The sequence below is a fragment of the Dipodomys spectabilis genome, unplaced genomic scaffold, assembly GCF_019054845.1.
Source record: "Dipodomys spectabilis isolate Male_0828 unplaced genomic scaffold, ASM1905484v1 ptg000157l, whole genome shotgun sequence".
Taxonomy (NCBI): domain Eukaryota; kingdom Metazoa; phylum Chordata; class Mammalia; order Rodentia; family Heteromyidae; genus Dipodomys; species Dipodomys spectabilis.
The window spans coordinates 17,579,325-17,602,240 of record NW_024870834.1 but is presented as its reverse complement, the minus strand read 5'-3'; the positions used below and the strand labels follow the sequence as shown (position 1 = coordinate 17,602,240).

The following is a 22,916-nucleotide window of genomic DNA, read 5'->3' as shown; positions in this document are numbered from 1 at the left end:
CTGCCTCAATGGAGAAGGGTGGATTTTGCTCTAACTGATCTAGGGCTCTTTCCAGCCTTGGAAGGCAGGCAGGCCGGCCCTCCCAGCCCACTTCCAATTGTATTCTGGCCTGTGAGTGCTTCCTTTCCAATCTCCTCAGCTACCTGTGACATTAATATGCTTTCCACCCATATCTGTATTATTTCCACCTGTGAGATACCTGTGTGTAGTGATGCAGTGGGCTTTCCTACAGACCTATACCCCTCCACTGACTCCCACATCTCATGGACCCTCTACCCCTGGCCTTTCCTGAAAGACAGCTGCAGGAAAAACCATAGAGATAATGGACAGAAAGTACTGGGAAGCTCTTTGTACAGTGTCCAGGGTATGGACAGGCTGGAGCTGGGAAAAGCTGTAATGAAAGTACTTAGGGGAAGTGCTCAGCGCTAAGTGAGATCAGCAGCTTTTAGTGGCCTGTGTACTGAGGTGGGCCCTGGGCCTGCCCCTCCCCCACCCTGGGAGAACAGCGGTTTTCACAGCTTATCCATACATCGGCATGGGTAGTGCACTTGAGACTCTGCTTCCTTGCCTATGACTTGACTGGTGCAATTCCTGCAGGGCAGAGTCACAGGGGGAGCCAAGATGGGGGACCTGGTTCCACTGAGATGAACATGTGGACAGCTCAAGAAGTCTGATGTGTCCTTGTTCTAGATTTGTCTCGACTGCTCCAGGCCAACTGAAAGTGGTTCTTGGGAAAACATCGTCAGATCAGAACATCATGTCCTATGACTCTAGAGCAGGATATGCACTCAAGTTTCCATGTTCCTTACCAGCACTGGACTAAAACATGCGGAGAGGCAATGGTGGGGGAGGACCCATAATCATTGTCTGCTTCCTTTATTCAAGAATGATGTTGTCAGAACAAGCAGAGACTCACTCAGAAAGCCAGGTCTCAAACCCAAGTGTCTTGAGCTGCCACTTCTGCTTTCCTCAAACCCTCACTCCCCCAGCCCCCTCTGCTGTCTCGCCCAGCACCTCAGGAGGAGCCTGGAAGGGCTGGGCCAGGGTGGATGAGTTATGCCATAGCCCTGCGCCTGCAGGCCTTTGTTCCTGCCAAGTCAAGGCCTCTACTATCCTCTAAGGATACCAGGGGCAGAAAGGCCAGTCCAGCTTCCAGGAGTTGGCCAACTAGTTCCCTTTTCACCCCTGATTTGGCCTGGCCAAGGGAAGTGGTCCTGGAGACAAAAAAAAAAAAAAAAAAAAAAGCCACCTCACTGTGGCCATCTTCTCAGAAGTGTAACACTGGCCTGAGTCCTAGCCAAAAAAAAAAAAGAACAAAGGTGTTTGGAGGGTCAGGGGAGCAACTTAATCCTATGGCTATCTACTCTGCCAGGGAGTTGGTTTGGGTTTTTGATCATGAGGTTGCATCATCAGAGTGGCAATGATTTGTTCCATAGACTGGAAATGCTTCCGTGGGCAGCTGGATACTCTTCCAGGGCCTTGTGGGAGATCAACTATGCTTCCTGTGCCTGGGAGCAAGGAGGACCTTTTCAATGTAGATATATCACTTGTGGGGATGCGGGGCGGGGGGGGGGGGAAGGAAGGGGGGAAGGAGGGGCTCTATTCCCACTGGGTTTATTACCTGATCACTTCTACAAGGTGAGTCTTGTGTTTCAACATAGTAAAACAATCCCTTACACCTAGGGCCACTGGCAAGATGGATGGAAGATGCCCTGTTGGTTCTTGGTGACTAAGTCCCCTTCCCATTTGTTTGTCCCTTCACTTCCTACTTGTCAGATTGCTGGGACCTCTGGGATGGCTGGTTCTGTTTTGGTAGCACCACACAATTTGTCTAACAATGGCTGACCAACCATAGACATTGCTACAGGCACAGGGCGAACAAAGATAGCTGCTCCCTTCAAAGAGAGCCCCAGGACCTGGCAAATGATGGTGGTCTCAGAACCAAAGAGAACCAGATGACCGTGTGGGTGGTGAGCAGAGGGGATGTGTCCTTTAGTATAATGAACATGCTGTCTCTGGCCAGGGACCCCTCCTAGGCTGGGGCCATATATGCCCACGTTCAGGTACCAGAACGGGCTGAGAGGCTGGTTTGAAAACTTGATGCTGTCCCTTGGCCTCATGTTACCTTGTGATTACTTTTTATTTATGTTAGTGCTGGGACTTGAACTCAGGGCCTCTTGTTCTTGTTTGGCTTTATCACTCAGGGCTAGTGTTCTACCACTTGAGCCACAGCTCTATTTCTGGCTTTGTGCTGGTTAATTAGAGATAGTCTCTTTGGCCTTTCTGCCTTGGCTGGTTTTGAACTGTGATCCTCGGATCTCAGCCATGTGAAGAGCTAGGATTATTGTCAGTGCTTGTGAATCCAGGCCCCAGGGAAGAAGTGGAACAGGGAGAGTGGCCCTGGTCACACCCAGCAAGATGCAGTGGTCTGACTCCAAGGAGCCATGTTGGGAGCTGTCCTGCCCAGCACCACAGATACATCCTGAGTTCACCTCTTATGCTGCTCGTGGTTTTGCTGAAGTTGCTGAAGACCAAAAGGACTGGGAAGTGAAGGTCAAGAGTTTCCCCTCTTCCTCTCCACTCTGGGCAGGGTGCCCAGAGCTGGGTCTGCCGAAGGACAGCTCTTATCATAAGAGCAGGAAACATGGATAGGACTCCTGCCCCAGGCCCACAGGAGCAGAGAAAGGAGACCCAGGCCCTGCTCCTGCTCAGCAATACATTAACTCCTCAGCGCCTACTACTGTAGCCTGCCCTGTATTGCAGAGCCAGGATGGAGGGGGCCAGGAAGCCATGCACAATGTAAGCTCCTGGCAAGGGTCACAGCTGCAGGATCCCCTGTTCCACAGCCTTCTGACTAGTCTGAGAAAGAAATATAGGCAAGCAACCCTGATTTTCACCCCCCCAGAGAAAGAGGGTGTGGGGGTGGGTGCAAATAGGCTTCCAACTCAGGCCTGGTCCAGGGGCTGGGTATCCCAGCAACCCCGCTGGCTTACCAATTGAGTTCTTTTTGGGCTGCCCTGTTCCTCTTCAGTGCTGCCCTGGTTCCTCTTCAGTGGCCCTCAGGGCCTACCACTAAGAACTCCTCAGGGATTAAGCCCAAACTCCTTTTTCCACACACTATACCTTCTCCCCCACCCCCCCTGCCCACTGTACTCACCCAGAGCCCAGAGGCTCACACTTTGTATGTAAGGATATGGGATATGTTTGATCAACTTGTTGTTGTTGTTTTTTCTGGCCCTGGGTCTTAAACTCAGAGCTTTGTACTCACACTTGGCTTTTTCTCTCAAACCTGGTGCTCTACCATTTGAGCCATTCTGCTACTCCTGGCTTTTTGCTGGTTAATTGGAGGAGACATCAGTCTCACAGACTTGTTTGCCTGGACTAGGCCTTGGACCTCAGTCCTCCCATCTCATTCTGAATGTCAAAGATTATAAGCAAGATCCACCCAAACCCAGTGACTTTGAAGTGTTGTTTTTTTTTTCTTCAAACTATGCCTGGCTTTTCCTCCCCCAACTCAGCTAAAAACTATGACTGGCAAATTGAATTATATAAAAAAGATTCTTTTCGGCCCATGCATTAGTCTATCTCTTCCTCTCATTCCAGATCTTGTCCAGTTCTAACACAACCCCAAGCCAGGGCCCTGGTGGCTCACACCTATAATCCTAGCTACTTAGGAGGCTGAGATCTGAGAATCATGGTTTGAAGCCAGCCCTGACAGAAAAGTCCTGGTGAGACCCTTATCTCCAATTAACACTCAAAAAACCAGAAATGGGTCTGTGGTTCAAAGTGGTAGAGCATTAGCCTTGAGCAAAAGAGCTCAGGGACAGTGCCCAGGCCCTGGGTTCAAGCCCCATAACCAGATACGACAACAAACAAACAAAGAACAAAAAAACTCAACCCTGAATGCCACCTTTTCCATGAAGCCCTCTTTGGATCTTTGCCAGCAGAGATCTGTAAAGACTTTAATGCATGTAGCACAGTGAGTCTGGCTTTTCTGTTAGACAGTGAGCTCATCCCTTCTGGCACCAAGTGTTTGCTGAGGGTCGTTGCACACATGCCCTCTAGTGACCCATGGGGAATAGGGTGGGTAGACAAAGAAACAGCCCTTGATGACTGACTGAGAATGTTAGGCATATTCTGTAGTAGCGTGCAAGGTGCAGAGGTCATAGTGGCAAGACCCAGTAAAGCAGCAGACATGGGCTTTTCTGTATGGCCGGGTGTTCCAGGCCAGAGAATGTGGACAGGCTCTGCACTTTTGAAGGGTATGTTGACTTATCAGCCTGCTTTTTTCTGGCCACTTTCTCATCCCTGTGTGCAATTTCAGCACCTCTATTTCTGGGATGTGTGTGTAGTAAAGAAGGCTGGGGGAGGGTGTGGGAGGGGGAAGGAAACACCTTGGCTTCAAAGTATGGCTAATGTAATAAGGAGTGGTGAAGGAATGAGGCAAATAGATGAAAATTCAGTATTAAAATGGGGAAGTATCCACCAATATTAAGCAAGTAGAATTCTTGGAGAATTCTGGGTTTAACCATATGCAAATTCGGTTAGATGCTAGATGTAGTGACAGTTTTCTGGGAAAAAAAATATAAATCATCAGTTTGATCCCAGAAGACATAGAAAACTCAAATAGTCTTTCATAAGATTCTCCTAAAACAAACCAAGTTTAGACAGTTTTAATTATCAAGGTTTCAAGGAACAAATGATTCCAATGCTATTTATTTACATTTATTGTACGTATTTTATGACCATTAATTAGTTGTACGGGGGGTTAGTTTTGACTCATCATATGTGCATACAATACCTTGATTTGATTAACCCCTTCCATCACTCCCCCTCATCCCCAATCCCCCTCTTCCCAAACCAATCTCATTTTCACATATGTAGACAAAGTATTTTGACCATATTCACCCTCCTACACCCTCTCCATTTGTTCTCCTCCTCCCACTTGTATTTCCACACTTCCACACCCATACACAGGGTCCATTTTACATCCAATATTGTTTAAACCCCACTAACCATACCCAAAACACAGAGAAGGGAGAATTCCAGATCACTCCATGAAGCCAGGACCACATTGTTACCAAATCTTGATGAAGATAGTAAAAAACAGAAATTTACCTTATAAACTCCATTTATAAATATTGGTGAAAATTCATAAATAATAGAATAAATATTCATGTATAAAAATTGATGCAAAATTCATATATTTAATAATAACATAACAGTAATTTTTCTTTTTGTCAGTCGTGGGGCCTGAACTCTGGGCCTGGGTGCTGTCCCTCAGCTCTTCAACTCAAGGCTAGCACTCTACCACTTGAGCCACAGCGCCACTTCCTGCTTTCTCTGTTTATGTGGTGCTGAAGAATCAAACCCAGGGCCTCATGCATGCGAGGCAAGCACTCTACCACTGAGCCACCTTCCCAGCCCCAACAGTAAATTTTTTTAAAAATAAATAAACAACAAGCAAGTTAATGGTCCACAAATACAGACTCAATATTAAAAAAAAAACACCTGTTAACATAGTTGAAAAAAGCATACTGAGATAAAGAATTATATAAATAAGCCCTTGATAAAATTGATATATGTCCTTGCCTTTAACTCTAATAGAAATAAATAGGTATTGCTTAACATGGTTTTTATGTACATGTGCATATTTATATGTGGGCAGAAACACATATGAGGAAAGAACGCTATTACCTTAATTCTTTGACTGTGCTCTTGGGGTATAAGCCAATGAAAAATTTAAAAATGTAAGTTATAAAATAGAGGGTAGGGGCTGGGAAGGTGGCTCAGTGGTAGAGCGCTTGCCTTGAGATGAAGAGCTGAGGACAGTGCCCAGGCCCAGAGTTCAGGCCCCACTACCAGACCCCCCCCCAAAATAATAATAATAAAATAAAATAGAGGGTAGAAGTATTCCTCAGTTGGGCTGAGAATGTGGCTTAGTGGTAGAGTGTTTGCCTAGCATGCGTGAAGCCCTGGGTTTGATTCCTCAGTACCACATAAACAGAAAAAGCCAAAAGTGGTGTTGTAGCTCAAGTGGTAGAGGGCTAGCCTTGAGCAAAAGAAGCTCAGGGACAGTGCCCAGGCCCTGAGGTCAAACCCTAGGACTGGCAAAAAGAAAAAAGAAAAAAAAAAAAAAAGAAGTATTCCTGAGTGGTATTGAGTAAGTTTAAGAATACCCAGGCTCTGGGTCAATCCCCAGGACAAGAGAAAAGAAAATCTTCATACAGATTTGGTAAGAATAAGATTTGCTACTTGGAGAAAAAAAAGAGTAAGATTGTCAACTGAAAAACATAGTAGAAACAAGATAGAGATGACTAGTAATAGTAATTAATACTAGAAATGAAAATATATATGGCATTTCTACCCATAAACTTCATCCTCCTTTAAAATATAATAGAAGAAAGTGTTTCTGGTATCAGTACGTGTTAAAAATAACTCTAAATCTAACCAGAGGTGGTAGAAGCAGCTCTTAAATCATTGCTGTTAACTTTGGCTCCCTGTGTTCTTGACACATAGAGATATTTGTTAAACAGAGGAATGGTTTCACAGACCTCTGCAGTGATTTGAGAATAACCACTAGCCAGGCACTGGTGGCTCACCCTGTAATCCAAGCTCTTTAGGAGGCTGACATCCACAGGATTATGGTTAAAAGCCAGCACAGGCAAAAAAGTCCATTAGACATCATCTCCAAAATAACCAGTAAAAGCTAGACTGGAGTTGTGGCTCAAATGGTAGAGTGCCAGCTGTGAGTGAGCAAGCAATCCAGACTGAGAGTTTGAGGCTCTGAGTTAAAACTTGGTATTAGCAAAAGAGGAAGGGGGCATGGTTGGGGTGGAGTGGGAGGAAACAGAGTGAGGAAGGGAAGGAGAGAGGGAGAGGAGATCACCAACACACACATTCAGGTGCAGATGTTGTACCTGAATCACACATTCAGGTAGAGATGCTGCACCTGAATCCTATAGCAATCTGTGCTGGAGATTGTTGGGAAGTGTGTCTGCAGCTGAGCATTCTGTATAAGCATCTTGGGTTCAAGTGTGTGGGGTCAGGTCCTGTCTCCTTGTTGATTTGTCTGGTTGTTCTAATCATTGTTGAAAGCATTGAAAGGTGTCTTTTTCTTTTCCATTCTGTCCATGTTTGCCTCATGTATTTGGGTGCTCTGCTGTTTGGTGCATGTATATTTAGAGTTGCTGTATCTTCCTGGTATATATACACTTGATCATTACAGAATATCTTTCATCTCTTGTGGCAGTTTCTGTTAGAAATACAGTCACCCTTGGCCATATGTGGTTACTGTCTTTATCCATTTTGTGTTGTTATAGCAATACTTGAGTCCAATGATTTATAATGGACAGATATGTCTTTAGCTCCTAGTTCTGAAGGCTGAGAAATCCATGATTGATGAAGGCACCTCATGGTGACAAAATGCCAGGACGAGAGAGGGAAGGGGGGGTGATTCACTTCCTAACATTCTGGAGGTCACTAATCCACTCCCATGCTATTGACGTTAATCCATTCATGAGGACAGAGCCCTTGTGATCTAATTAATTCTTCAAGGGCCTACCTCACAACTTTGATGCATGGGAACTGTTTTTAACACGGGAACTGAGGTTTCCTCACTGCAGGGGACATGGTTAAATCATAATGGCCACTGTTTGCCTGGAGATCTTTTCTTCATCCTTCCACTTTCAGCTCAGTTGTGTCTACATCTTAGGTGAGCCTCTTCTGGGTAGTTTTCTGTGTCCTTTATCTGTAATAACTCATTTAATCCTTTCCATAGCTTTGTAGATGGTACTATAAACACTACCAGTTGTAGACAAGGAAAGTTAGGTCACTTATGCTAGATCCAGCAGAGCTGCAAGTTGAGCCATGCACTTGATCCTGAGTTTATGCTCTCCCTCTAGACCCATCCTACAGTTCAGTTGGAATTTGGAATCGGACAGGGAGCACAGGAAATAGACTACTCAAAAAACACTGTGAGGCCCTTTTTTGCTTGGCTTTTGAGGAAAACAACAAAGCTGGGTCCTACCACCATCCTTGCACCAATGCAAATTCTAGATGCATCATGAAAGAATAAAACCCTATCAATACTAGTGAGAAATGTGGGCACAGAATTTCGATGATCTTCAGGAAAGTTTCGTTTTGTTGTGCTTGAACCAGAATTTGAACTCAGGATCTTGCCTCATTTGGCTTGCTTGTTCAGCTGGTGCCCCAACCATTTGAGCCATGCCTTCCTGCTGATTATTTTGGAGATGGAGTATAATAGAATTTGCTGTTTCGACTGGCTTCAAGCCCCAGTCCCTCAGATTTTAGCCTCCTGAGTAACTAGGATTACAGGCATGAACCACCCGTACCCAGCTGGGAAATTCCAAATACCCAGAAGTCATTAGAGAGAAGAAATACTTTTGATTACAGGAAGATGTGAAATTTTTATAAACAAAAGATGCCATAAATAAGGTCAGGAAGAGACAATATCTGTGACAAAAATATTAATTGCATTAACTTAAGAAAAGCTTTTTTTTTTTTAAAGAAAGGACATAGACTGTTCACAGAAAAATAAATGCAAAGCCAAAGTATCACAAACCACGAAGACAGGTTTGTCCTTACTGACAGTTACAAACTGAGACAAGTTATTATTTTTCAGCTCTAATATTGGCCAAGTTTAAGAATTTGATAATTCATGGTCTTGTGGAAGATGGAGAGAAAGGGACATCTTCCTTATTGCTAAAGGAGTGCAAACTAGTTTACATGTTTAAAATCTGTTCTTGGTGGTAGTTGGGTTTTAACTCATGATCTTGTACTTGTTAGGAAAGTGCTTTATCATTTGAACCATATTCACTTCAGCCCTTTTTGCCTTAGTTAATTATTTTTCCTAATCTATTGTTGTTTTAGAGGTGATTTACAGTGGGGTTACCTTTACATATGTCAGGTAATTTTTTGGGATAGGGTCTTGTGTTTCAGCCAGATCTTTCTACCTCCTCATTGAACTCCCTAACACAGGCTCTTACGGAAAGATGCTGACAGAATGCCGGGCTTGGGAGGAGTCTGGACTGCTTGGGTTTGGGGAGGAGCTGTTCAGAAGCCAGGGAGAATTGGGATCTGTGCCTGCCTGCCCTGAGACTGTCCCATTGTCCCTGTTCTACAGAGACTTGGAGGAGCCACTCTTGTGGTCAGGAGTCAGCGAGGTACTGCTGAGTCCCTTGGAATCCCTGGGGATCCATCAAGAGTGGGCCTAGGAACAGCTCATCATCCTCCACCCCCACCTGCTGCTCTAGGTAGGTGTCTCTGCCATCATCCCACCTGTCACCCAAGCCTAGCACCTGCACATCCCCCTGCCTGCCCTATGGCCTGTGCCTCTCCAGTCCTCTCTAATCCCTTCTCAGCCCACAGCTTTTTGGGAGAGAAAAGTCAGGGCCTTCTGCAGGGACATCGTTCCAGGTGACTCTGCTCCTGAGACCTTCAAACGGGTGAGAAACCCTTGGGCTTTGGTTCGCATGCCACCCACCCATCTGCCACAGCCTAGGTTGAGCTCTCAGCAGATCCCCTGTGTGGTTCTTGCCTGGCTTGCCCTGGCATGCGGCAGGACCAGAACCCGACGTTCGCTGCTCTAATGAGAGCTCCACAATGCCTGTGAGTTCTTTTTTTCCCCTTCAGGAAAGGATTAGGACAGATGGTATCTTCAGAAACTGCCAAAGCTGGAAAGATCTTAGTGACATAATCCAACGACAATCCCTCTTTATTTCTCAGACAGTACTTACATCTTACATCAGAAGTGTAGTTCCAAATGTGTGGAACAGCTCTGAGGAATCAGGTGTAATCTTGTCAGAGAGCACAGGAAGCCTTTGGCTTCGGATGGCCCTTGTCAGGTTCAGCGCCTCCTCTTTTCGCAGCCTCATCTCAGCCTTTGCCACCAGCTCTTTTGCTTCCCACCTCCCTGGGCCACCTCTAGCACCTCATAAGGCCACGTTAGCCACTATGTGAGGCTTTCTTCCCTCCTTTAAGTAAAGGAATATGTTAATGAAGAAATCTTTCAGAAAGGATTAGATATCCGGGAGGCTTCTCAGAGGAAATTCTAGCTGTGGTATGATTTCTCTCTGAGTATCTAAAAGAAGCTATCCTCATGGGAAAAGGAAATCTTTGATACAGTTTGTGTGTGTGTGTGTGTGTGTGTGTGTGTGTGTGTATGCGCGCGTGCATGCAAGGTGCTTTGATTTTCCTGTCTTCAATTTAAGAAGACATGTCCCCTGGCCCTTTCTTGAAAGAAACCTCAGGATAAGCAGTCTTGACCCCAGGAAGTACTCTACTGCTGTCTTCCGCCATCTTCCCTGCTCAGCCCTGTGCCAGAGTCACTTCCTCCCATCTAGATGGCCACAAGCAGCAGTGTGGAGTAGCGTGTAATGCTCCAGCTCTGCAGTTCAGTGGCTTATGCCTCAGCTGTCACCATCTCTGTGTACCTCAGTGTCTTTATCAGTACAATTCATGGACTCCCGCTTCGCCTTACTTTCCTAAAGCAAAGTGTAGTTGTATCACTCCTCTGCTCTACCATCATCCATGTCTCCCCATGGCTTAATGACTGTGCCGTAAGGGTCTTGTGTCTTTTAAGGGCCTTGAAGGCAGAAACTGGAGATATATATCTATATATAATATTATATATATACACACACATACATATATATATATTTTTTTTTTTTTTTGTCATGCCCATAACAAGAAATCCCTCACTGGGTGAACTGAGTTCCTGAGGCACAGGAGAGTGGCCACTTGCAGACACATAGCTGAAAGTTTGATCCCTGACCACAGCCTGGCTGTGAGCAGACAAGGATGCTGGGTTCACTGGAAACCTATAGCTCTGGCTTCCTCTGCCTCAGCCCACTGGGACTATAAAGGCAATGGGCCCTAGTCTAGATTCCAGCTCTGTCCACATGAGAGTGAGGAGAGGAAGCTGGCACTACCCAAAGCAGAGAAGCCCTATGCTGAGGCCAAGCAGATGGCAGACATGAAGCCATTATCCTCATTCTGTCCTCAGAGGTGGCCAGAGCTTCTGTACCCATAGCTCCAGCGGGCAGCCTAGGGAGTGGCAGAGACTACTTGTGATCAGCACCCTGGACAGAGTATGCAGCACAGAACCATTCCAGCAGCCCACCTACTTTTATAGCAGAGAGTTCCAGGAAGAAAGGGGCACTGGGTAGAGTTGACTGGATCTGCAGTCAAAATTGGTAAGAAGACTGAGTGAACCTCTCTGAGTCTCTGTCTCTCCGTCTGTAAAATGGGTAGGCTGATTTTCCACTTCACGGGGGTGAGTGTGAGGCTAGAATGGCTGTACAGAGCCTGCCTGGGACAGGGCTCAGTAATTTGTAATACTGCTCTGAGCAGAGTCAGGTCTGCTCTTCTAGGTCCGTGTGCTGCAGGCCTCTCATTCCCCCCTGGGTGCAGTTTGCTCGTCTTGGCCTCCGCTCCAAGATGACAGAAAGCAGTGGTGGGGGTTCTGGCTCAGAAGGGAAGGAGGAGCAATCCAAATCTTCCCAGATTCCTGGCAGGGTGAGAGGCACAGGAGGGGAAGTAAGACAGTTCTGTCTGCATCTCTCCGACATTTTTCCACTGGGAGGCTCAGGTGCTGCCAAGCCTGGGAAGCCAGAAGTGAGGAGCCAGAGAGGCAGCAAGCAGTTCGGCTGCTTCCTGCGGAGCAGCCTCTTTCTTCCCTTCTCCCCCTCTACCATAACAAGAGTTTGTTAGGGTTCTAGGTAGCAAAGAAAACAGACCTGGGCACTGGGATTTATCCTGAGAGACAGGGTAGATCACAAGTCTCATAAACCCTGGATACAGTATAGTTAGGCTACAACTGAAGAAAAATGGGGGAGTCAGGAGGCCACAGAGCTATGTTATTAAGTAGAGTTTCAAAAGTGTAATGTGTGAGATACAAATTACCCTCCTTAGGAAATCCCTGGCAGGCCTCAGGGCTTGGAATCAAGGCCAAGTGAATTTCATGAGACCCTAAGACAGGAGAAAGAAGCTCTTCTAGCTCCAGCCCAGATAATGCCATGTCTTTCCCCAAACCCATCCATAGCTCCCCACTGCCTTCCAGACAGTGCAGATCACTCAGCCTGGCTCAGGGCCTCATAGTCTGTTCCCAACTTATTGGTTAGCTTGCCAGACCCTTCTCACTGTACCTCTGCAGCCCAGCCAGTCTGTCATTTCTGGAATATTCCATCCTCTGCCCCTCTATTCCACTCACTTGTCCCCTCTACTCAGCTTGCCCTTTGCCCCCACTGGCTTTTGTCGGTGCAGAATCCTACCTGCCCTGCAAATGCCACTTTCTGAAGCCCTCCCTGCCCCTGGGCTGTGTGCTCTGAGCCCCAAAGCCCAAGAAAAGCACAGCATTTCCTTTGCGTGGCCCTTGCTCTCTCAGGCTTGGGCGCTGGTTTACCTGCCCGTTCCGTCCACCTGGCTGGAAAATGGCCTGAGCTTTCTCATGTGCACCAGGTGTTGGACTGGGATAAATAGATGACAAAGGCAGAAGGGGAGACCAGCAGGGACCGGGGTGGGGGTGAGCGTAGAGGGGAGTAAGAGATCCCTACATTTGTCTTTTTTTCTAGGCAGGCAGATTTGTTAGCACAGAGAAAGACGGGTTTTCTCGTCTTCTCCCAAAATAACCATGACTTTCTTCAGCAATCCAGGCCAGTGCTTCCTTGAGTCTGACGAGAATTCCTCTTCCTCAGCTAGAGGTCACTTTCTTTATTTCTATTTTCAGTATTAAGATAGCTTTCCTGACCCTCAACCCCATCCAAGGGGCAGGAGCTATGTCAGAAGGAGGCTACCTCTGGCCTTGTGTTCTGGGTTGAGGAGGTCAGAAGTATCCTGAACCCCAGAGAGATGGTCAGGGGTTAAGGGGGGTGAGGGCCACCACTAGTCTGGGTAGTTGTATCAGCCCTCAGCTACTGGCTCAGCCTCCCTTTGGAGCTGACCTTCATCGTGAACAAGTCTGTAAATAAAGAGCTCCCACCTCAGTAGCATGTGGTTCTTAGGTTCCTTGCCTTTGGGCTCTCTGGGCCCCTATGGGTCCTGTGAGGCCATGAGAGTCAGACCCACAGCCTCTGCCATCTGGCTGCCAGCCACCCACTGCTGGAGCAGCTGCTCTCAGAGAGCCCCCCGGGCAGTCAGCATGGCTGCTGCCCTAGTTAGACAGATGGGACCAGAGCCCAGAATGGCTTCAGCCTGGCCTCTCTCTTTGTGTGTGCATGTGTATATGTGTGTGCATGCATGCACACGTGCACTAGGTCTGGAGCTTGAACTTAGGACCTGGGTGCTGTCTCTGAACTTTTCTGCTCAAGGCTAGTGCTCTACCACATGAGCCATAGCTCCTTTTCCAGTTTTTGAGTGGTTAGTTAGAGGTAAGACTTTTCCTTCCTGGGCTGGCTTCAAACCACGATCCTCAGATCTCAGCCTTCCGAGTAGCTGGGATTACAGGTATGAGCCACCAGCACCTGGCTCAGCCTCCTTTTTCTTTTTTTCTTTTTGCCAGTCCTGGGGCTTGAACTCAGGGGCCTGGGCACTGTCCCTGAGCTTCTTTTGCTCAAGGGTACCACTTGAGCCACAGTGCCACTTCCAGCTTTTTCTGGTACTGAGGAATCAAACCCAGGGCTTCATGCATGCTAGGTAAGCACTCTACCACTAGGCCACATTCCCAGTCCTCAGCCTCCTCCTTGTGTCTGAGGCGTGGTTGTTTCCATCTGGACCCATGGCTTGTCTTCCCCCCTTTCCTCTCTTTTGTGTCATCTCCCCTAATATTATGTCCTGCCTTCCAGCTGGTTGGAGACCCGTTTGCCCTTAGGCTGGGCACGTGACTGGCCCTGCTCAGATCTACTCAGTCTCAATGGCTTCTATATCTGGGTTACTGAAGAGTTAAAATATCTGTGTGTGCAGAGTCTGTGTGTGAGCAGAGCGCCTGGCAGCTAGGAAGCTGTCTGTTCGTCTGTTCATGGGAGTTAAGCTGTCTGTCTTTAAAGAGCTGCTTGGGTTGGTACCTCCTCCAGGCAGCCTTTGTGGATGCCCCAGAGCCAAGGCAGGTGTTCCTGTGTGCCCAGCACCCATTGAACTTATGGCCCATTGTGCTCCTGTAGGAGGCTATGTGTCTGCTAGATGTTCAGGCCCAGACCCAAGACTCCATGAGTTCAGGCTCAGGGTCTGGACCCATCATTGACTCCAGAAGTAGAGTCCTGGAGTGGCTGGGCCCAGCCCATCTTCTTCCTTCCCTCTCGGTAAAGCTGCAGCCTGGGCTGACGTGTGCTATGCTACTGTTCCGAGCAACACTGATCCCTTCTCCTTTAAATCAGCTGCAAAGGAAAGAGAGGCAGAGGCCAAGGGTGGGGGACGGGGAATGGGGGCTGAACTCTGCTGAAAAACTCCAAAAGGGCCCAATGGGCCCTGGGGAGATGTCTACAGTCCTGCCGTGAGGACATTCCTCTTATAGACACCCTCTCTTTCTCCCACTGGACCAGAGAGGACACTGCTACAACCTGGCCCCAACATGCCTCCATCCCACAGCCACTGGCTGCCTGTCTGGAGGCCGCCCTGCACTGGGGGCCCTGAGGAAGACTTCCAGAGTGCTAGGGACTTAGGGAGGCTGCTGAGCATGAGCTGCCCTCACACAGGTGCGCCTGCTCAGGTGTGCACTCTCTCTCTCTCTCTTTTATATACACATGCACACACACACACAACACACACATTCACACTCACAGAATGAAACACACAAACGGGTTGGAGGCATGGCTTTGTTTGTAGACCACCAGCCATTGAGCAAACATTTCAGGTACCGCTTTTAAGTAGCTGTCTTGAACCAAAAAAAAACAAAACAAAAAAAAACAACATCCCCCCCCACAAAATTAGAACAAATACATAAACAGCTACCACTCAGCATGCACATATATAAAGGCGTACGTGTATCCTAACACACATAATAGCCCCAAACGCAAGTAATATTCCCAAGTACACCTGAGTTACCCCCCAAAAAATACACAGATATACCTACAAAACAAACCACGAGCCCAAGTGCATGGACCTGTGGTTAGCTTCCTGGGGCAGCTGTAATAAAGGACCACAAACCCAGCAACTTGAAATAAGACATTTATTCTCTCCCACTTACACAGGCTGCAAGTCTGAAATGGAGGTGTTGGCAGGCCTGGCTCCCAGTGCCGGCTCTGGGGAAGATCTGCTCTCTCTCCTAGCTCTGTGGAGCTCCAGGAATGTTTGGAGTCATTTCCCTTTAACACATCACCCCAGCCTCTCTCTCTACTTCGCCTGCCCTTATAGCCACACCTCAGTCTTCTGTGACCTCATTTTAACTAATTACATCTGCAAAGATCCTATTCTCAAATGAAGTCACATTCCATGGTCTCATCTCAGGTAGACATGAAATTTAGAAGGACACTGTTCAGCCCAGAAGATGCTCACACCACAAACACATACAGAGGCAGACAGAAGACAGACACACAGGCCCGCAGCACAAGGTCATTCATCACACCTTTATTATAGCACCTATCGCGTGCTGCTGCTGCTCGCTTTGGCTTTGTTTGGTTTGCATGGAATGATTTTTCATATGTATAGGATTCCAGCAGTAACAGAGTTTTTCTCATTGCTTCTGTGGCTACCAACTTCCCCTCCTAGAAAGTTTTCGCCACCAGCAGATTCTTTTGAGAATCTTCCCAAAGAAAATTGAGGCCCAGGAAGGATTGTAAGGGTGTAGGTCTGCACCTTGCTTTTTCCACTGGATCCCTTACCTTCCAACTTGATAGGGTTTTCATGGGGTTTGGGTGGATCTGACCATGAGCTCACTGGCAGCCCAGCCATATGTTGCTAATCTCTGTCTCCCCAGCCCTTAGCCCTGGCAGGCATAGATCGGGAGTTCTGGTAGGCTGTATCTGGACATTGATGAACCGTGAACAGCTGGTTGAGTCTGAGTGTGGCTAGGGCTCAGCCTCCAGCTACAGCTGGGTTGGAATCTGTTCTGGATGCAGTTGGAGTGTCCTGGTTCCCATCCCTCCCTGGCCCTTTTCCCTGGTCTTCCCTCTCCAAGGAAGATTGCTGGGGAAACAGTTGCATAGAGGCTAGGGAGAGAAAAACCCTACCCCATCTTCCACAGGAGCTAATGAGGAGTGAACACTTACCCAGTCTGCTGGCTAAAGGTTGCCACGGAAACAAGAATTACAGCAATAACTCAGGTTCGAGCTGGAGGCTGCAGCTTCACCCAGCTGTGGCGAATGCATTTGCTTCACCACACAATGGTGCCTCTTGTCTGAGACATCATGGTGCACTGCATGAGCAGGCTTCCAGCCCTCCTCAGAGGACAGAGGTGGACAGAGGCTGTCCAGCCTCAAGAGACTGGACACACCCAGGGCAAGGCTAGCCAGCAGCTCCCTTTGCCTGCTGTGGGAGGAGAGGCACTTGTGAGATTTACTCCAACCCAGGCACCCACCAACTCTACCTCCAATCTCCTGTCTTCAACAGATACTTACAATGCTCCCCTCCCTTCCCTAGATGACATAGACAACAATAGATAACCAAGACATGAGCCTGTGGTCAGTGAGCTCACCATTCCCTGGAGAAGCTGGCCATGGGCTAGGTCAGCCTGTAAGTGATTGGAAAAGAATACTCAATCACTAGAAAAGTCATTGTGCAAATGTTTCCTGTGAATTAGCTCCCTTAATCCCTGTTTCCACCGAACAGGGCAGATGCTAGTAATGTCTCCATTTTACACAAAGGGAAACCAAAGCACAGCATGGTTAAGAAACCTGAGGGGCTGAGAAGGTGGCTCAGTGGTAGAGCACTTGTCTTGCATGCATGAGGCCCTGGGTTCGATTCCTCAGCACCACATAAGCAGAAAAAAAAAAAAGCTGGAAGTGGTGCTATGGCTCAAGTGGTAGAGTGCTAGCCTTGAGCTGAAGAGCTGAGGGACAGCACTCAGGCCCAGAGTTCAGGCTCCACGACCGGACCCCCCCAAAAAAGAAACCTGCCCAGACAGGTAAATAGCAGAGTCAGGAGTTGGACCTGCAGAGTCAAGCTCTAGGGACCCAGGCTTACATGCCTGCCTGCCTCTCGAGATGCTCTTGAGGCCAAGAATGAGGAGCTGACCTGCCTGGAGTCTCCCTTAAGGAAGCAAAAATGAGCTGAGATTAACTAGTAAGAGAATGAGAGGCAGAGAGCAGGCAGAGAGACTGGAAGATGCAAAGGTCCTGTGGCAAGAGGGAAGAAAAATTATAGGAATTCAGGGGAAAATGGGGGGGCTGGAGATGAGAATGAGGGAGAGTTGAGCAAGATGAAGCTAGAGCATTAGACAGAACCACATATGGCAGCCTTGCTAGTCAGCTTAAGGAGAGCAACTAAATGCTCTGACAGTGGCTTCCCCCAAGTCCTGTCCAGGAAGACTCCAGATCGGGTCCAGTGCCTTTGGCTATGAGCCGTGTGCTGTGGCAGCCCTTCTCCCACACTGTGTGACTCTTAGCAAGGTCTCTCTGCTCCCCTTATAGAAGGGAGGGATGAAACATGGCACACGGAGTACTCCCCGGGAGAGAACTCAGGAAAGAGTGAAAGCTATAGGATTGAGAGGACGATAAGAATGCCAAGACCAGGGATACTCCAGGAAGACTGCCTGGAAGAAGCAGAGTAGAGCTAAGCCTTACCAATGGAACCTTCGTAGGGAGGGGGATCAAGCTGGCTTCCTTGAAAGGGGGACCTAGAGAGACCAGAGAAAGCCAAGGCCTTTGAGAGCAAGATGCTGCCTAGAGAGAGAGCTGAGGCTGCCTAGAGGGAGCTGGGAGGGAAGACAGGAAGGCTCCTGGGAGCATGAGGGCCTCCCTCTTTGCCACAGCCTCCACTCCCCAGGGGAGCCCCCCAGCTCCACTTCTGACCTTTTGCTTGTTCACTGGAGATAAGCGTCTCCCAGACTTTCTGGGCGGCAGTCATCGGCGCTCAAAAGGGAGAGAGAGAGCTCAATAAACTCAGGCCTTGTTTCAGACCCCCACCCCTGCCTCAGTGAGGTGACTCACCCACTGTGGGCCTTTGTAAAATGGGGACAGCTGGCTGACATCTCTGCCCTGCTCAGAACTGTGGTCGGGTGAGGTGAAGACTCCAGACATACTTCCTAAACCAGGAGGAGAGTGTACTCTCGGGCTTCGTACTTTGGAGGCTAGACTCACAGCTAGATTCCCACATACACCAGGACACTCCTTTCTCTCTCCCCACAGGACACCAGGTGACCAGGAATGCATATGCACATTCACTTTTCAAACTCTGAAAATCATTTTCAGGATCATTGAAAAAGCATGGCATCTTTTTATTTAGATTCCTGCCACCTGCATCTTTCCCTCTCTGTAGGTGTAGTTCAGAGCAGGAGCCTGTTTTCCTAGACCCCCGAAACAGTCCTGGGAGGGGCAGAGCTGCTATCTCCACTTGTACCTTCATAGGACGTGGTGGAGACAGTCCTGCCTTGGTCTCCTTCCAGCTGTGTGACTTAGGCCAGTCGCTTCATTTCTTTGAGCCTCCGTTTCTCTCCCTGTCAAATGGAGACATTGATTCCTGCTTCTGAGGCTGCCACTGTTAGATTGCTCATGAGCATTCATGGTGCTCAGTGAGACAGCCGGACGAGGAGGCTTACCCATGCGTGGTGGGGCACCGCCGTCTCCCTGCCTCTGTTCCCTCTGCGATCGCGCCCTCCCAAGCCTGGAGTGTGGTCTAGCGGTCCTGGCTGCCTTCTCCTTCTCTGTCGGTGTCTATCTTCAACCAAGGGGTCTCATCACTGCTGGGGCTTCATCGTTCTCTGCCTTGATGGTGGCTCCTGGCAGTGTGATTCATGAGTGAGTCTCCCCAGGACTCACTCCATTCCCATCAACTCTCTGACCCAATCTCTGACCTGGCAAGTCTGCTAGTCCCTCTGCACCCGGGCTTCCTCATGCCTGAGCTAGGGAATCACAGATCTTTGTACGGGACACACAAAACCACTCCTAGGATTTTTTTGGTGGTGGTGGTGGTTGTAGGGATTGACCTCTGGGCCTGGGCACTGTCTTTCATCTCTTTAGCTCAAGGTGAATTCTCAACCACTTGAGTCTCAGCACCACTTCCAATTTTCTGGTGATTAATTGGAGATAAGAGTCTCACAGACTTTCCTGTCTGGGCTGGCTTTGGATCTTGACCCTCAGATCTCAGCCTCCTGAGTAGCTAGGATTACAGTCATGAGCCACTGGTGCCCAGCACTCCTAGGATTTTAAACAAGAACAAATTTATTTATTTACATAGTAATGTTGCCTGTCCTGGGGCTTGAACTCAGGGCTTAGGCATTGTCCCTAAGCTTATATGTTCAAGACTAGTATACTAACACTTGAGCCACGGCTCCATTTCTGGCTTTTTTGGTGGTTAATTGAAAACAAGAATCTCGTGAACTTTCCTGCCCAGGCTGGCTTTGAACCAGTTCTCGGCATCCTGCTAAGGTTATAAGCAAAAGCCACTGGTGCCTAGTAAGAACAGGGAATCTCATGTTTTCAAAGTCATTGAATGGTTCAAATCACAGTCCTCAAATCAGAAAAACTACTCATTGTCCATAATCAGGAGCATGGTTCCCAGAGCCACCGGGTACTCATTCCCTCCCCTGCAACCCTGCAACCCAGGGGTCAGGAAACGTCTGCAGCTTTTGCCACAATTATCTCTCATGCCCTTCCTGGGAACCAAGGCACTGAAGCTGCTGTAGAGATCTTCCTCTCCTCACCAGAGCTGGCCAGCAGAATTCAGCCCAAGCACCAGGAGGCCAGGTTCCTCTTCCCTTCTACCTTCAGTCTATCCCAGCATGTCTCACTGATGGCACCTGATTGTATGCAAAGTGCCAGCTGCCAGGGAGTGTTAGAAATGTAGGGTTTTTTTTTTTTTTTGGTCTTGTTTTGTTTTTTCCTAATATCAGTGCTGGAGCTTGAAATTAGGGCCTAGGTGCTGTTTCTGAGCTTTTTCACTCAAGGCTGATGCTCTACCAAGCCACAGCTCCATGTCTGACTTTTTGCTGGTTAATTGGAGATAAGAATTTCTTAGCCTCAAGCCACAGTCCTCAGAACTCAACCTCCTGAGTAACTAGGGATTACAGGCGTGAGCTATGGGCACCCAACTGGAAATGTAGTTTTTAGCTTTCAAGGTTCTGCAATATAGGAAGGCATGCTGGGAGGAGCTGGGGATGGCTACTGAGGGCCATCCACATTTTCCAGTTACCAGATAAATGTGTTACTAGATGATGATGAGTTAGAGGCTTGGCCCAGTGCTCAGCACACAGAGCCCACTCAGTAAATTCCAGTTGTCATTCTCATTCTTCTCTTGGTAGGCACGTCAATGAGCTCTGTTCCGTCATTCTGCCACAAACTGTGGCTGTGGCAGGAGCAGTAGAAACGCTTTGATCTAGGTGGCGCTGTCCATGGTTCTGAGAAGCCAGCACAGACCGATTACCCAGTTCACACAGTCCCCCTGGGGCAAGTCCCTTGATCCTGCACCCCATAGCTTCAAAACCAGCAGGGAACTGAGGGAGATAGAAAGTGGGAGAATAAAAGGGCCGGCCTTGAGGGCTGTTACTGCAACTAGATGTAAGGGTCACCGAGCTACCATCCTTTATCCCCAAACCTTCACCCTCTCTCCTTAACTTTGGTTCTTTGAGAACTCCTTGTTGCAAATAACTCCAGGATGATATGGGTCTCCATGTTGACCACACAAAATAACTGGAGATTTTCTTTTATTTTTTTCAGGATTTGGGTTTGAACTCAGGCTTTATGCTTGCTAGGCAGGTGCTCTATCACTTGAACCACGCCCCTATCTCTTTATGTTTTCCAGTCATTTTTGTCAGATAGGGCCTCCCATTTTTGCCTGGCACTGGCCTTGGACTACAATCTTCCTACCTCTGTTTCCCATACAGTGGACACATATGACATTGTAGATACATAACATCCACACCTAGCTTGTTTTTGTTTTTGGGTTCTTTTGGTGTGTGTGTGTGTGTGTGTGTGTGTGTGTGTGTGTGTGTGTTTAAGGTGACAAAGGAGTCTTATTAGTTGGTCTGCAACCCTGTCCCAGGAGCAGCCACAACCTCCAAGGGGGCAATTTGTTTTGTTTTGTTTTTTAGATGAAACCTTAATTTTTTTTTCCCCATCTGGCCTTAAACCACAATCCTCTTATCTCTGTCTTCCAGGCAGCTGGGACTGTAGGTATCGGCCATGTGTCCAGATGAGATTCTCATTCTTTATTTCTGGCTTGGGTTATGAGGATCTTTATCTACTAGATGCCTCCGAGCTGATTCAGAACCCTCTGCCCTAGGAGGAGAGGTCACTGGGAGCACTGGATAAGGAGCCAGAAACTCCATTCTCCACTCACATCCACCCTTTCCCAGACTTAGACAACATCTTTTAATAGATCAAGTTGAGCAAGCTACCATGATTGTGAAGGTTCTGAGGAGATGGAGGGAAGCTTAGAACAAGGAGAGGCTCTCCGATCCTCAGAGGAAAATTCACAGCCAGCTGACAAGGCATGTGTGCAAGTCCATGAACCAGAGTCCTTCATTCCAGTGACTCCCCCTGCCTTCCCTCCCCTCCACAGGCCCCCTAGCGGTGGGAGGGAACCTAAGCCATTGAGCTGTCTTCTGAAAGCAGTTTCTTTTTCCTTTTCTTATTTTTTTTTTTTATTTTAGTTTAAATATTGGTTTCATTACTTTGAAAAAAACTTTATTGTGAAGGTGATCTACAGAGGGGTTACAGTCACATAAGTCAGGTATTGAGGACATCTTTTTGAACAGTGCCACCCCCTCCAGTTTCTTTGCTGAGTCTTGAACCGTGAGAGAACCTGCTAACAGAAAGGAAATGCATTATTGAAGCGAAGCGAAGGCCGGATGGGAGGAGCAGGGGCTATGGCTTTGTGCGTTCTGGGGAAGGGGCTCCCCACCTGCACGATCTTCTCCTGGGATGTGGCTTCATCTAAACCACAAATGCAGGCCTTTGGGGCTGCTTGCTATGATGTTATGGGGGTGGTGGGCTGACTGGGTATTGCTGGGAGTTGCAGCCTGGTGACTATAAGATTAGCTCCCACCCCTGTGCTTGCTTCCGCTGCATTGCTTTGAAAGCCTGGGAGGACTTTGTGACCTTGGACTCAGACTCCAACTCCTTTCCCTGCCCTTGCCCAGCACTGCCAGCCCTGCAGAGGGTAATGAAACACCTAGGTTTGAAGGCCGGTTCTGCTGCTCACTAGCACTCTGGCCTTAGCCAACTTGTCCAACTCTGCTGGCCCTTGATTTTTCCCTTTCATCTAGGGATGTTTCTTGTGCCCTATGATTAAATGAGCTAGTGCTTGAATGGAAAATATTTTCAGGCCAGAGTAAGGGCCCAATAAATGTTAGCAATTCATAAATAGGCCCCTTTCCAAGGCCTCTTGGAAAATCCTAACCCTCGGGTCATTCCTGAGGTTTGGCCTTCAGATGTCTAACTCCTCTGGAAGAAGGTAAGGGTGGAGTGCTGGCCTGGCTGACCAAGCCAGCTGTAGGTGAGCCACAGCTAGGTCAGGAAGCCTGGAAGGGAGCAGGCAGAGAACACCTCAGAGAAAGCAAAACCTTTGCTTAGTCACCAAGGAAAATTTTTGTCCTGACCAAGAATGATGGATTATCCAGATTTAGGCATGGGAAGAAGTCTAGATGGGGTAGAGATACACAACAGGAAGGCAGCATGCTCTCCACTAAGAGAAAATGTTCCAACCAGTATTAACATCACCTCCTCCCCTGCCCTTGGCCCAAAGGCAAGATTGAATTTGTTTTGTTTTTTCACAGAAAGGACAGAGGCAATGGCCCTCCTGCTGCTGCAGTGTGAGGGAGCCCCACAGCTCCTCTTTCCTGTCCCAGAATAGAGTGGGTGGGAAGAGCC

The 22,916-nt window shown here is 48.1% G+C and overlaps 1 protein-coding gene across 1 annotated transcript in view; it reads left to right on the top strand.

The window, feature by feature from the left end:
* Nucleotides 1-22,916, top strand: part of Tmem63c (transmembrane protein 63C) — a 64,173-nt gene that overhangs the window by 2,545 nt on the left and 38,712 nt on the right. Inside the window, exon 2 of the mRNA XM_042692652.1 lies at nt 9,146-9,275. The gene's annotated coding sequence lies outside the window, so the exon portion shown is untranslated. The remainder of the gene's footprint in view (nt 1-9,145; nt 9,276-22,916) is intronic.